The 16,529-nt window shown below is 39.2% G+C and overlaps 1 protein-coding gene across 3 annotated transcripts in view; it reads right to left on the reverse strand.

The window, feature by feature from the left end:
• znf148 (zinc finger protein 148) overlaps positions 1-16,245 on the reverse strand; it is a 64,135-nt gene extending 47,890 nt beyond the window's left edge. For 2 of the 3 annotated variants that reach the window (XM_048534337.2, XM_048534335.2), the window contains exon 1: positions 16,141-16,245. The gene's annotated coding sequence lies outside the window, so the exon portion shown is untranslated. The remainder of the gene's footprint in view (positions 1-16,140) is intronic. The other variant, XM_048534336.2, reaches the window with a different exon arrangement.
• Positions 16,246-16,529: the final 284 nt, after the last annotated feature.

The raw sequence follows: 16,529 nt of genomic DNA on the forward strand, positions 1-16,529 counted from the left end.
GTAAAACTCTGTAAAAGGTATTTGTGGGCAATTGCAAGGTTGCAGGCGTATCTCAAGTTTGGTTGCAGGATTTACAGTCTACAGGGCTGAATTTAAAAAATGAAAATGTGCAAGCTCACAGTAGCAAAATACTTTTGATCATAACTGAACACAACTGCTTAGAAATGTTGCTGTACATCACAGTTAGACTTAAATCATAATAAATTACTTAACAAAGGGCTTTCAAACAAAAATGAGGTTTTAACTATCAATATAGGAATAGTGAATGTCCAGAAAAAATGTGGACACTTGGTCAACTGTAAAACTCAAGACATAAACTCGCACTGTCAAGGAATCTATTCTAGCATTATAAGTTATTACTTCCAAGAAATTCTTCCTGCTCCCAAAAGCAGCCAATTGGGTATTTAGGATGTCAATCCAACATTATTAACAGTACATTCCACAATGTCACTTAAACACCATCTTAACTCAGTGGGTATTGCATTAATTACATCACAATTACATTGCAATTATATTATAATTACATTAATCAATTACTTTAATTACAAATTCAAGCAACTGAAACTCTACTTACATAAGTTAAGCTGGCATCTCTGAGCAAAACTGGAAAGAGTGCTACACTACCATAGGTTTCGGTCAATGCGAAAGACGTTTTGGTCATAAAATATGAAACCCACAATGTCCTTCTGTTGAGCTAACATTTACTGTTAGTGATAACTATTCCCACACAAAGTTACCATTTTTCACTCCATTATGGTTTGTGGGACATAAAAGACACAGAACAGCTGGCAGTGGAAATGCCACTACACCTTACCACATTTTCAACACCCTAATAACATATTATATCAATGCAAGTATTTCTTCCCCCTCCACAAAATGGACAGTGCTACATTCAGGATAAAAAGGGAGTGAAACTGTTTGAGCATTAAGGAGAAGACAAATAGCGAGGACGTGGACTGACACTCGAGTCAGAGACTCTTTCTCAGAGCAGGGAATGAAGACAAACGCAGACTCTCTCTATTTTGGAGATTGGCCTGTTCATTATGAATTATTTGCATTTCATATCAAATATCTGTGGCTTCTTTTTTAAGTACATCTTTGTTATATATTGAAATCTCTTGATCTTTTTGTCCCTCTGCATCATCTTACCGAGAATCCGTTTTAATGATAATTAAAACAAAAAGAACTACGAATGCTGTAAATCAGGAACAAAAACAAAGTTGCTGGAAAAGCTCAGCAGGTCTGGCAGCATCTGTGGAGGAGAAAACACAGTTAATGTTTCAGGTCAGGTGACCCTTCCTCATAACTCCTGGGTTCTTTGGCAGGGTCACCGGACCCAAAACGTTAACTGTGTTTTCCCTTCACAGATGCTGCCAGACCTGTTGCTAATGATAATAATCTTTTACCCGAGAACAGTTTACATAACATGTTGAGCCTTGCTTTTCAACAGTTACTTACGTTGACCCTCTCCCTTTTTTCCCTCACATTTATTAAAATACTGGTTTTCTCACAGCCTTCAGTTGAAAGGTTTCACATTCAACTTGTCAAAACTTCCCCTTTCTCTTAAGAGATGCTGATAAACCCATAAATTTCTGACCATTTATAGTTTTTGTTCTTGCCTATCCATTACAAATTGCAAATAGCCAATAAGCCCAAATTATTAACATAATATGTTTTTGAAACAGATTCTACGAAAACTTCATTATTTCAGAGCCGAAATTAGAGATGGCTACTATCATATTCCCAATTTAGCTACCAAGTGCCTTTAGCTAACATTCAAAAGTGAAGTCAGAAAGATTTTACTGATTTATCACAATATTTTACGTCAAACCGGCTCAGAAAATCATTCTTTCCTCCACCGTTAGCAAGTCTTTCAATTTTATTTCCTGATCTCAGATAATGTTAAGATGCTTTGCAACTGGTTTTGAACTTTATAGATATCCCAGAGGCGGAAGCATATCAATACTTCAACAAAAAGCAAGAGCAGTGAGACAACTAAGAAGTGACATGAATACAATAGTCATCATTATGGCTCAGTTGTGGTGTACAAGTAATCTGTTCGCACATTTAAAGAAATCTTATTACAATTTTATTTTTAGAAACCACAATTTAGTGATAGAGACAGCAATTTAGATGCACAGTGATGCTTTTATAGTGCTCAAACATCATTAAACAGATCATAGAAATCTCTCACCAGTTAGATTATCAGTATTACTCATTGGTCAGAGGTTACTGTATTTGCATTTCATTTAGTTGTACTGTTTTTAATCAGGTCATGTTTATTACCAATTCAACCAGCTGACAAGAGGCTGGGACAACCTGTGGAATAGTTAAATATATAGCAAGTGGGTTAACTCAAAAAGCATCATGACCTGCTTATGCAACAACTATTAACTGGCTGTTTGTTTTCCCTTGGCAAAAGTACAATAAACCTAATCCTGTCCTCATCTGATACTCACTTTCCAGTACAGTTTAAATGAAGTCAGCTTAAGGTGAGGGATTTCCTGCAGACTGTTTGAAAGATAACGTGTATTGAAGTGAACGGGCTGTGCACAACGATCAATATTTTGAAGAAACACTGATGGAAGTTTTGATAATTGTCAGGCTTTATCCAAGGGAATGGGTAAAATGTATGGGGCTGAATGAACACAGCAGGCCAAGCAGCATCTTAGGAGCACAAAAGCTGACGTTTCAGGCCTAGACCCTTCATCAAGATCTAGGCCCGAAACGTCAGCTTTTGTGCTCCTAAGATGCTGCTGGGCCTGCTGTGTTCATCCAGCCCCACACTTTGTTATTGCGGATTTTTCAGCATCTGCAATTCCCATTATCTCTGGTATAATGTATGGACCATATCAATGCAGAAATTGGCTATGGTGAACCAGTCCCAAGATCATGCTGATTCCCATCAACCTGGGGAATCATCCTACTGAGCCAACAGGAAAGACTATTGCACTTTATAGCTGGAAAAAAGCAAAGTTGTGCTTTCTGCTGATTATTCCAGGTAAATTAGAAAAAATGTTTTGAATACATTTTAATTCATTCAGTAGCTCGTAATTTGGTGACTGCCGTAATTGCTCCCATTTTACCTTTCTTTTAAAAATGCTAAACTACAAAAGGACATTTTTTTTTGTCAGCAATTTGAAATTCAGTGTAGACAGACTAACGCAATAACAACATCTTATGCGTTATCAATTACCAGAAACAGAACTGGGCTATCAATATAAATACTGTAGTTACAGGAGCAGGTTAGAGGCTAGAAACTCTATAGTGAATAACTGACCTCCTTAATTTCCAGTGAAGGCACAACTCAAGAGAGTATTCGCAGGAGTAGGCCATTTAGCCCCTCAAGACTGCCATGCCATACTATAAGATCACGGCTGATCTGCTACAGGTCTCAACTCTGTTTTTGCATCAACTCCTCATTGCTTTTTGAAGTATGAAAGACTTGAAGGCAATCTGCTTTTTAAAATACTTCGAGAGACCCAGCCTCCACAGCAGAATTGCAGATCTTCACTACCCTCTAGAAGAAATTCCTTCACATTTTAGTTTTAAATAAATGTCCCTTATTCTGCATCTATATATCCCCTAATTCAAGGTTTCCATGAGGAGAAACGTCTTCTCAATGCCCACTCTGTCAAACCCCCTTGGAATCCTGCATGTTTCAATATGATCAGCCCTCATTCTTCTAAACACTAATGAATAATGACCTCCTGTTTAACCATTCTTCAAAAGTAAATTACTACTTTCTAGGAATTAGCCTTGTGAATATCTTTTGAACTGCCTACAATGCCAACGTATCTTAAAAACAGATGCTCCATCACTAACACCCTGTACAGCTGTAACAATGCTTTATTGTTCTGAAATTCCAACTTCCGAGCAAATAAAAAGAACGAGAAACACAAAATGTTAGCACACAGGCATATCTTGTACATGAACACCCAGATGCCTCTGTGCTGCACACTTTTTGGAGTCTCTCTCCATTTAATTAATAGTCTGCTTTAGATACTTCTTACCAAAGTTCATGACCTCACAATTTCTTACATTAAACTCCATCTGCCTTCATTTTGCCCATTCACTCAACCTATTTCTAATTGCAGATACCTCACATCTTCATCACAACATGGCCTCCCACTATTTTTGTATCATCAGAAAAACAGGATATGCCATATGTTGCCATGCTACAAGACATTAACATAGGTGATAAATAAGGGCTTATTCTTGTGGCATTCCACTAGTTCTGTCTATTCAATCTGAAGACGACTTGTGATCCTGACTCCCTGTGTGTTAATCAATCCCCAGTGCATATTAATACATTATCTCAAATAGTCTGAATTCTCGTCTGGTGCAATAGCCTTAATAACCTTTCAAAACACACTACATCCATCAGTTCCCATCTTCTTATCATATCCATACAGAGCTCTAGCAACTTCATCTACTTTGATTTCCCCTTCACCAAGCCATACAGAATCTATTTGACTGTGTCAAGTTTTGTTAAATGTCCTGTTAACTTTTCCAAAATAACAATCTCTAACATTTTCTCAATGACAGAAGTTAAGCTAACTGGCCTACAGTTTTCTGCTTTATGACTCCCTCCCTTCTCGACCAGAGGTGTTATATTAGGTTTTCAATCCTCTGGAACCCTCACAGACTGCAGTAAGTTCTGGGATATTTCAACCTAAATCTCCACTGTCTCTGCAGTCAAATACTTAATCCCTCATTATGAAATATTCGATACTAGCCTGAATGAGTGCACTTCCTGAATGAGTGACACTATCCAGGACACAGCAGCCCACTTGACTAATCATCCACAAGGATTCACTTCCTCCACCACCAATATATTGTAGCAGGATATCTGCAGGAGGCACAGGGTAGATTCATTGGTACATTCTCTTCCAACTTTAACTGAAGGATTTAAACTGAATGAAGCACTTATTTTGCGATTCGTGTTCTGGTAACTTGATATTAGGAAACATTTTTGCTTTTTTTGGTTTATTTTTGATAAATACCTCACTTTAACTACAAAATCTCCATTACCCTGAATAAACCCATTCCATTTGTCACCACATGTCCTTTAAATTCATAAACATGTTATTGCCCATATTTACTTTCCATTCATACCACAACAATTTCAGATCTATTATTATTTAGAACAGAAAGAGCTCTTCAAGTTTTTTTTTAAGGATTTGTAGCTCGGGTTGTTGCAGCAGTTATTGACTTGCTTGCCGAGCTGTTAAGTTTGTTCACAAGCATTTTGTCACCACGTAGGCAACATCATCAACAAGCATTGGTGTTCTGTCCCGCTTGCTATTTGTGTCTTGGTTTGTTGAGGTGGGTGGCATCACTTTTGATTTGTTCTTTAGTGATTGGTATATGGGGTCCAGCTCGACATGTTTTTTAACGGAATTCCAGTTTGAGTGCCAGGCCTCCAGGAATTCTTGTGTGTGTCTTTGCTTGGCTTGTCCAAGAATGGCTACATTGTCCCAGTCAAATTGGTGTCCCTCTTTGTTCATGGGTATTGAAATATATGACAGTTGGTCATGACTCTAGGTAGCTAGTTGGCATTCATGAATCCTGATGGCTAGTTTCTGGTTTGCCCTATGTAATTTTTTTGGCAGTCTTTGACTGGTTCTGTTAGTGTAGTTGTCGAATCCTTTATTCTTACCAGTAGCTGTCGTAGTGCACTGTTGATTAGTGGGCTACCATGATTCCTCGGGGGTGGAGTAATCTGGTGGTCATTTCAGATACCCACGAACCAACAGCAACACTACAACAGCTACTGACAAACATAAAAGATCCGACAACCACAACTACACAGAACCAATGCTATTTACAAGGTATCATGTGAAGACTGCCAAAAACATTACATAGGGCAAACCAGAAGGAACTAGCAATCAAGATTCATAAACACCAACTAGCTACTAAAAGACATGACCAACTATCACTCAATTCAATACACATGGACAAACAGGGACATCAATTCGACTGGGACAATGAAGCCATCCTCAGCCAAGCCAAGCAAAGACATACACGAGAATTCCTGGAGGTCTGGCATTCGAACCAGAACTCCATTAACAAACATGTCAAGCTGGATCCCACATATCAGCCACTAAGAAACAAATCCAGAAGAGATGCCACCCACCCAACAAACCAAGACACATAAATAGGAAGCGGGACAGAACACCGATGCTGCACCAGAGGCGCACTGATGATGTTACCTACATGTTAACAAAATATTCGCGAACAAACATATCAGCTCGAAAAGCAAATCAACAATGGCAGAAACAATTTTCTCAATTCAAACAGAGGTTTTGCAGTTCTTAGTTTACATAATTCATATTCAGTAAACAAACATACTGAGTCCAAAATTGATGACAGAAAAAAAAACTATTTTAAATGAAGAAGTCAGGTTTCCATATGGGCGATTACAAAGGTTCCAAACAAATCTTCTATGTGGAACTGTCATGGAGCAAACAGCATTTATGGTGATCAGCGCAAATGTCTGCACTGCAGACTACATCTCTTGGGAAAACATTGCAGCTGCAAGCCCATATGCAAGAAATAAATTTGGTTGAGCAAAATAAAGAGCATCTACACCAGATTTGCAACATCCAATATGTCGCTAGGTGGTGCAACTGCAGAACTTCCCCACACCCCCCCAAACTCAACAGCAACAGGAACTGCAAGTTCTGTGGCTATCTATGCCAATCCCAAATTGAACACTTTACTCATGAGGGGGCCAACTCATATACAGCTTAGACAAAGCCAAGTAGGGGGGAGTCTGCCACTAGTCAGCATCTTGACAACTGCATATTTCAGTAAATTCTGCATTATTATGACTAGGTAACCACAAATGTTACAGTCCTGTTAGAACAAATTAATTTAGCAACTACAGGCCAGTTATTTCACCTTCGGGGTGGGAAAGATTTCAGAAATAACTATCTAAAACAGACTAACAGTCACTTGGGCATGGATGTATTAATCAAGGAAAGTCGGTACAGATTCCTAAATAGCAAATCATGTTTAACTAATTTGTTTGAATATTTTGGATGAGTTAAGGGAGAAGGTAGCATTTAGGTGGTGTACAGAGTTTTCAAAAGGCATTTGATAAGGTGACAAACACAACAATCTTGCCAGCAAATCTGAAGCCTACTGAATAAAGAGGGCAGTGGCAACATGGATACAAAGTTAGCCAAGAGACAAGAAACAAGAATCATGAAGTTGGGCTGTTTTTCATATCGGAGGAAAGTACATAGTGGGTTTCCTCAGGGCTGAGTATGAGGATCCCTGCTTGTCTTGATGTTTATTAAACAACCTAAACATAAGTGTACAGGACAGCATTTCAAAGTTGGAAGGTGACACAAAACTTTTAAGTGTTACCAATTTTGAGAAGAATACTGATACACTTTAAGAGGTCACACAAAAGCATGTGTCAGACAAAATTTATAACAGAGAAGCACAAAATGATTACTTTTTAAGAATAAGAAGCCATAAAAACAACGCATTTAATTTTGATGGTGTGGAAACAGACAGAACTAAGGGTATTTGTCTAAGTATTGTTGAAATTAGAAGGGCAGGTTGAGAAGCCATTAATAAGCATTAATGGGAATACAGGCTTTGTAAATAGCAGAATACAAAAACAATGATATACATTCATAAACCTCCTTGGTTAGGGCTCAACTGGAGATAGACGGGCAAAACTAGAGTCCATTCCTCTTGATGAAGGGAAATTGGGAGGTGAGGATTAAACGTAAAGGTGTTCTAAATCATGAGGGTTTGTATAGAATAAACAGCAAAAAACTGTTCACATTGGCGGCAAGGTCAAGGATGAAATGACACTGACTTAAGGTGACTGGCACAAAAAACCAGAGGTGAGCTGATGAGAAATCTTTTCAAAAAGTGGGTGGCTGGATCTAGAATGCACTGCCTGAGTATGTGATGGTAACAGTGGCTTTCGAAAGAGAATTATATAATTATACAAAGGAAGCATACAAAAGAAAAGGCAGGGACGTAGGGCTGGCTGAGTTGCTCTCAGTGAAACCCGGAATGTTCATAATGGGCCGAATGGCCTGCCTCTGCAGTCAAACAATTTCAAGATTCTACATGGGGAGGAAGGTAGGAAAAGAATGGAAAGGGAGTACTATGGACAATGGGTGGAATTTTAGAAGACTCACGATCCAAAAATACGTAGTAGACATTTCTTCTTTGGCTATAGACCAAAAAAAAACAAATGGCCTCTTCAGCAGGTTAATCATCTTTGTTGGCTCTGATGCAGAAATGTAGCTTAGTCATGGATCTCCTCCTGTGGCATTTAATACTTTTTGTGGAACAGCACTCTAGTAGTTATGCCTCTGTATTTCAGCGACCCGTGTCAGGAAACATAGCAGGCAATGGCATCCTGCTGATGAAACTACTCACTTAATTAAATTTATAAAATTAAAAGTTTCCTTCCCACTTTGTAACCTTCATTTCATTCCAGTGAGTCACGCTAGGGTCCGGTCTCACTACAATTTCACCCATGTGACAATGATGCTCCGGGTTCTACGGTTTCCCCCCCCATAGTCCAAAGATGTGCAGGTTGGACGGGTAGCCCTGGGAAATGCAAGGTTAAACAGGTAGAGGTCTAAGTAAAATGCTCTTCAAGGGGTTAAATGACCTGCTTCCTCACTGCAGGGATTCTATGTAATGCAGAGGTACAGAAGGCAACAGCAGTTTATTCAACAAGCTATCAGTAAGCTTGATACGGTCAGGGACGGGAGGTCACATCAGGAGTGAGATACAACCCAAATAAGTTTTAGTCCAGGGATTTTGGATCAGATTGGGAATCCAATGCAGGGTGGAAGAGGTGCTTTTTTGGTTCATAATTTGTAAGTATTTTCTAAATGGGACAAATTGGAGCCCAGGTTCAGGGGTTCAGCACAAAACAAAGAGCGACATCACAGGAAAACCTTAAGTACAGTGCTTGGTAACAGCTGCAAACTTGACTATCTATTAGAGGTTACTTTCAGAGTGAAGGTAAATAGCGTAAATACCTAGGGGTTACAATCTCAAAGACCAGTAGGATGTAAAAATAAACTATGTAAATAAAATAGGGGCTGCAAATAGAATAGAGATGCAGGGCCAGGAGATATATTGTACCTGTATGGTACAGGAAGCCATTCCATTCGGTGGAAAGGGGGTGGGGGGGGGTGGTGGTGGAGAACTACAAAAGGGAAAAGGGGTTGTAATCAGGGATGGTACAGTAAGAGGAAAAGACAGTGTTCTGTGGCCAGGATCAAGAGTCCTGAAGGCTATTTTGCCTGTCTGGTGCCCGGGTTCAGGATATCTCATCAGGGTTGCAGAGGAACTTGGTTGGGAGGGGTAAGATCCAGTTGTCAAGGTACTTTATTGGTAGAAAGAGGAAAGAGGTTCGGCTGAGGGAATATGAACAGTTGAATCTAAATGAAAAAGCAAAACCCAAAAGATAATATTAAACTTCCTGTATTCTTTAATATGAATGGAATGTCCAAAGTATCTTCCACCATAAAGACTGATGCAAAATATTTGTTTAACTCCTCCCACCGTTTCTTAGTTCCCCAAAACTCTTTCACCAAATTCATTTTCTAAGGGGCCTACGTTCATTTTGACCTGAAAAATAGCCCCTTATCTCCACCTGCCATTTCCTGTCCATGTGCCAATTCTCTATCCATGCCAACAGACTACCTGCAATACTGTGGGGTCTAACTTTATGACTTAACCTTCTGAGGTATTCTGCTGAATACCTTCTAGAAGTCCAAATACAGCCCATCTACCAGCTCCTCTCTATCCACTCTGATTGAGACTTCAAGAAACTATAATTCGTCAGAAACAATTTCCCTTTTGTGAAGCCATGCTAACTCTGCTTGATTAGATTATAATTTTCCAAATATAAGAGAGTAGGGAGGCCTTACTGCAACTGTACAAGGTGCTGGTGAAACCATATCTAGAGTCTTGAGAGGAGATATAAGGAAGGATTAAGGATTAAGGAAAGATATAATTTCATTGGAGACAGTTCAGAGTACGTTCACTAGGATGATCCCTGATATGGAGGAATTGTCTTATGAGCAAGGGCTAAACAGGTTGGGACTCCACTCACTGTCACTTAGAAAAATCAGAGGTGATCTCATTGAAACAAAACGGATTCTTAAGGGGCTTGACAGGGTAAATGCTGAGAGGATATTCTGCCTCATCGAACAGAATAAGATCAGAGGGCACAGACTCAGAATAAAGGGTCACCAATTTAATACTGAGATGAGGGGAAATTTCTTCTCTCAGAGATTTTAGGGTCTTTGAAACTATGTCACAGGAAACTGTGGGGGAAGTGTCCTTGTGTATATTTAACGCTAAGATGGGTAGATTCTTGATCAGTAGGGGAATGAAGGGTTATGTCAAAAGGGAAGAAAATAGATGTGAAGAATGATCTATTGAACGGTAGAGCAAAGATTGAAGGACCAAATGGTCCACTTCTGTTCCTATTTCTTATGGTTTTAGTGTCATCTAACAATCGACTGATGAATTACAGCTCAGAACAATTCATTCAGCCAATGCCAATACCTTCTATTAGACATCAAAACTGCAAACCCCATCAATTTACCCTTCATTTGCTCAAACCCTAATTCTGTAACCAATGATTACTTACCAAGCTCAGCAGACTTTAATCAGACAGGACAGTGACAAAGGGACCAGCTTGTACCAGTATCACACAAGTTATTTACCTAATGAGCTACCAAAAAAATTGGCAATCACTAATATTTTTGATCTGCTACCAACCACCAGGTAGCCACAACCATTCAACCATTACAGTATTTAAATTTTAACATGGTTAGCATGACTCCATATTTGCCTATCCAAGTTAAAAGGTTACAGGTCCAATTTATGCTCTAGACCATAGGGCACAATTCAAGGCTGGCAGTGCAGTGCAGTATCAAATATTACCCTGGTGGAGATGCCATGGTGCCCAAATTCTAACACTAATTTACAACAAAACCACTTAATTGGCCATAAAACACTAAAATACATTCAATCATCACAAAAGGAGTTATATAAAAGCAAGTCTTTGAAAAGTCTAACTTGTCTTTGAAATACACAATAAATAAAAGTGGCTGCACACCTTTTGTGTTCAAAGTAAAATATGGCACTGCTAGCAAATGGATCACTTTCTATTCCAGGAAATTAATGTCAGTACAAAGAGCTCATAGAGCAAGTAAAGAAGGAACAATCACATGCATAGCAATGTTCCCTTCACTATGTCCCAAGAACACCCCTACTTTACTCTGGGAATTACAGCAACTCCTCAGTACTGTTCAATTAATTAAATTAATATGGTAATTTAATTCAGAGCAACGTCCCCCTTTGATATTTTATTTACATTGCTGAATTTAAATTTAGACAATTCACTTAGTTATTATTCTAGTAAATAAAATTTTCCAGAACCTTTTTTTCCACAGAATTAATATGGTGCAGAATGTGGTCATTCAGCCCACTGTGCTTGTACTGAAACTATTACCCAGTGCCTTCTCCCCTTACCTTTCCATAACCATTACAATCCAAAATACCATTCAACCTTCTCTTGAATGCCTCAGTTGAAGCTTACTCCACCACATTTCCAGGCAGTGCATTCAATACCTGAACAACATGTTGTGAATAATCTTTTTTTCTGACATCATACTTGTTTTCTTTACACATCACTTTGATTCTATTTCCTCTGCTTCTTGTTTCTTTTGCAAGTAGAAATAGCTTCTCCCTGTCTATTCTGCTCATCTCACTCAGGATTTTGTAAACCTCAAACAGATCTCCTCTCACTCAGCTTCTCACCTGGGGAACAAACCCAACATCTTCAATCTGCTGAAAGTTCTGATGAAGAGTCACTAGATTCAAAATGTTAACTTTGCTTTCTTCCCAGAGATGCTGCCAGATCTGCTGAGTTTCACCAGTAATTTCTGCTTTAGCTTCTTTAATCTATCCTCATATAGGTAGTTTCTCCTACCTGGAAGAATTCTTGGAAATCACCTTTGCACTCTCTCCAATGTGGTCAAGTTTTTTTCAATGCTGTGACACCCACAATACTACAGATGAAAAGTGTTTGTACAAGTTCAAAATCGTTTCCTTGCTCTGCACTCTGTGCCTTTGTTAATAGAGTGAAGACACTATATTCTTTATTTTCCACTCTTTCAATGATCTGTGCATATATACAGCTAGGTCCTTCCACTCCTGTACTTTCTTCAGAACTGTCTCCCCTACTTTGTCATCTGCAAATTTGGAAATTGTCCCCTGCACACTGAGATCCAGATTATTGCTATATATTCTGAAAAGTAAGGATCCCAATACTCCATTACTAACCTTCCTCCACCCTGAACAAAATCCATTGGCCATTACTCTCTGTTTTCTATCACTCGGCCAATCTTGTATCCATGTCCCTTTTATACAGTGATCTACAAACCTCCTCACAAATCTAACGAGGGGCACTGTATCAAATGCTTCCTGGCAATCGACATGTGTACCATGTCAAAAACTTCACCCTCATTAACCGTTGCCATGACCATTTCAAAAAAAACTCCAGCAAGTTAGTTAAATATCTCCTTTAGAAATCCATGTTGACTGTAATCAACCCACCTTTTTGTAGGTGACTGATTCGATCACAAATAAGCCATCCAAACATTTCTCCACTACCAAAGTTAAACAAACTGGTCTGTCATTGCTGGGATCATCCTTACAACTTGTTCAGAACAATGCCACATCTTAGGCAATTCTCCAGTCTGCTGGCACCTCCCAGAATCCAGGGAAGACTGAAATATTAGGACCAGTGCCTCTGCAATTGCTACCCTCACTTCCTTCAAAACCTTGGATGTATCTCATCAGTTCTGCTTTGTTAACTTTAAAGGGTCAAGAATCTATCCGTGATGCCTTCCTTCTTATTTTTTATTCCTTCTAGGGACAGAGTTTCCTCCTCTGTCACCGTCCTCCTCTTTCATAAAAGCAGATGCAAATCCATGCCCCCTGCCTCCATCTATAAATCCCCTTTTTGATCTCAGATAGACCTTATCCCTCCCTTAAGCACTCTCTAACTGCTTATATGCCTGAATGCATGTTTAACTGCATGATCTGTCAGTAGACTTTTGTGGCATTGTTAGTTTTATAACAAATTAGGAGCAGTTTTGGGCTATAGGCACTAGATTGTATTGACCCAAATTTACCTTTTAGTGGCCTACGGTAAATTGAAACTACGATCTCAGACGAAAGGCCAGTATGTAAATTGGACATCTTTCCAAAGGCAATTACTTTGAAACTAAATTGAGGATAAGGTCAATACAACATGTATTACTTAACCATAAATACAAACAGTATAATTGACAGGTTAGCACATAGCACACTAACTATGCAAAGAAACAAGAACTGTGCATACAGTACCCTATTTGCATTTATGCAGTTGCACAGTTGTCAATTTCAGCAGTGCATGTATTATTAACCCTGAATTAAATGAGGTGTTAAATCTAGGCCCCACATGGCCAATCAGGTAGATGTAAAAGAATCCATGGCACAAAACAGCAAGAGTGTTATTCTGGTTGGTTAGCTAAAATTTACACCTCAAATAACATTTAAAAAATCCTTTATAAATTATCTCATTACTTCTTGTGGACTGTACTAAAGCACAATTTAGTTTTTGCCCTTCCCTAATTGAAGACAGTTGCAAGATTGTATGTTAATGCAAGATATTTAGAATTAGAACTAGGTTTATTGCAATGTGTACTCAAGTTACAAAACTAATTACTTTGGGCTAAAATCATTAATTAAAATAATTAAAGTGAGTCTATTTATTTTAATTGCGTGTCAGAACTTACCTTTCACTACGCAAATAATTTAATGTCACTGAAAACGAATCTAGACTTCTGAAAGATTACACATTCAGGACACTGTCTTGCATTCATTGGCTATGCTGGGCAGCCCTATAATGTTCAGGATACTGCAGGCTACATGGGTTAGCTATGTCAAATGCATGGTTGTGGGGATAAGGTAGGGGATAGTCTTTGGAGGATCAGCAAAGACTCAATAGGCTGAATGGCCTCTTTCTGCACTGTAAGGATTCTATGATTCTATTACCACTTTTTGTAAATGTTAATTTATGTAAATAGTCTTCTCTCAGACAACATTCGTTACTTCAGTAACAAAGGACAGATAATGGGCAAAATGTTACAAAGCTGTCATCTAATGTTACATTTACATAATAAAACATAACGAATGCTTCTACATAGACATTCCTGACCCTCCTCTGACTTCGGTGCAGAGCCCTGTTCACACTATTGCCTCTCCTGTGGTTTGGGTATAACCCTCATGTGCAAATTTGGTGGCTGGTAGCATTAGGTGAAAAAAAAATTCAGTCACACAGCACAAAAAGCGGACATTCAGTCCTTTGTGCCTACACTAGATCGTTGATAGATCCATTCAATAAATTCTACTCCTCTGCTATTTCCCCTTAGATTCAAATATTTTGAAAGTACACTACTAAGTTCATTTAAATTCTTATTGAAATTTCTTGCGCCATGAATTTAGGTAGTGCTTTCCAGGTCACCAAAAAAAGTCAACTTTTTTGTTTGCCAATTTTGTCTAACCTGTCTTCTGGGTATTTGCACAACCAGTGAAAGTTTATCATTATAAACTCCATCAAAACTCTATGATTTTAAATACCTAAAAAAAAGTCTCCTCCAGTGGACAATCCCAACTTCTTCAATCTCTCAACTGGAGTGAAGCCTCAGGTACAATTGTAACAGATCACTTCTCAAACCTGTTCAGGTCACGACTTTATTGGTTCTCAGAAGTGAACACAATACTCAAGAGCAGGCCCAAGCAGTGACTTCTAAAAGGATAATGATTACTTCTTTTTTTATATTCCATATTTATATTAATAAAGCCAAGGATCCCATAAATCTTCCACAATCCTACAAGTTTTTTTAAATGGCCTCATCAACATCCAGCCACCAAAAAATTGTTTATGCAAATCTTGAGATTTCCATTCTTGTATCTTGTGAAAAATTGCACCATTTAGTTTATATTGCATTGCCTCATTCTTCCATGCCAGATACATCACTTCACACTCTTCTGCAGTAAATTTCAGTTGCCTTGTATGTGTAATAACACTATCTCTTTAATCTCATAGGTTTCAATTTTGCAATCGAGTCTATTAATTTTAACAAGATGATCGGAAAGTTAATTTTTAAATGACAGCATATCTTCTGCCACCTATGGTGTGCTACATTATTTGACTATTCTTCGTATGTGAAAGGCTAAGGACCCTATCCGTCTTCTGTTGTTTCCGCGAAATCAAAGATCCGACGGCACTCTCCTACCCAACGTCCTACTCCCAACCAAAAGAAAACTGGCTGTCTGCCTGGCATGTGGACCAATTAGCTGCCAGACGTGCTTTGCAGTACACTTTGCAGACACATCCGTTTGGGAATTCTGTCGACAACGGAGGAAACACCAAAACTATGTAGGATGTTTTCAAGTTACGTGTACTGAAAACCCTAAAGTGAACTGTTGCGTGTAAATATTTTATTGTAACGGACCAACAGGAAGCTAAGATAGAAGTGTGAACGTTCGTAGCACTGCGCTCCTTTAATACGTTCAAAGGAAAGAAAAGGACAGATTGCTTATCGCCGCCGGGTTGAGTGATCAGCGGATTGCTGTGTCTGGTTGCCGGTGGGATTGGCGAAGGAAAACTAGGCCCTAAGCAGCTCGTTGTTATTCAGGTTCACGGGGGACTGCGAGTTCGAGCTCTGGGCCACTGCAATGCTTATTGTGACATCATAAACAAATATAGCTGGCTCCTGGAAGACCAATCGCTGCTCTGGAATGTGCAGTAACATTGTGAAGCGCGGGGAGGCCCATTCACAAAACTCCATTCATTTCCCAGGTCCCATACAATCCAGTCAGAAACCAGCACTGCTCCTTCCATACATAAATAGAGAAGAGGAAAGCCTCCCCAGTCCCTTTGTGGGAGCTCGGGCCTGCACAACACAAGCAGCGCAGTTGCTCCACAATCTACCCCGCCGGTTTATTTCCGAGCGCTGCACAAAATTCTCCAAATTCAACTCGAGTGAAAGTATTTAGTCACCGCCCCTCTCCACATACCTTTCCCGGCTGCACCGTTCCCTCCGCTTAACTTTTTTTTACCTCTCCAATTCTCTCACACCCTCGCTCTGTTTTCAGATTCTTTCATGATGGCCGCTACCCACAAAGCCCTGAGACAGCAGCTGCGCATGCGTTGCTCTTGTTCCCGGCCCCTTCTGAGTAGAGGCTTTTCCCGGACGCTGTTAGCTATGGGAAACACTTCCTCCATTACAACATTCTAACAGTGAGATGCAACAGCCTTTTCAGAGAATATCTTTTATTTAACTTCAGCAGTTATAATTAAATACATAGGATTTGTTGGCGGTGGTCAATATGACGAGGGTTTAATACAGAAAATGCAGGGGAAACTCGGAAAGTCTAGCAACATTCTGTGGGGAGAGTTATGTTTG

Source organism: Stegostoma tigrinum, chromosome 7, assembly GCF_030684315.1.
Source record: "Stegostoma tigrinum isolate sSteTig4 chromosome 7, sSteTig4.hap1, whole genome shotgun sequence".
In the NCBI taxonomy this organism is placed as follows: Eukaryota; Metazoa; Chordata; class Chondrichthyes; order Orectolobiformes; family Stegostomatidae; genus Stegostoma; species Stegostoma tigrinum.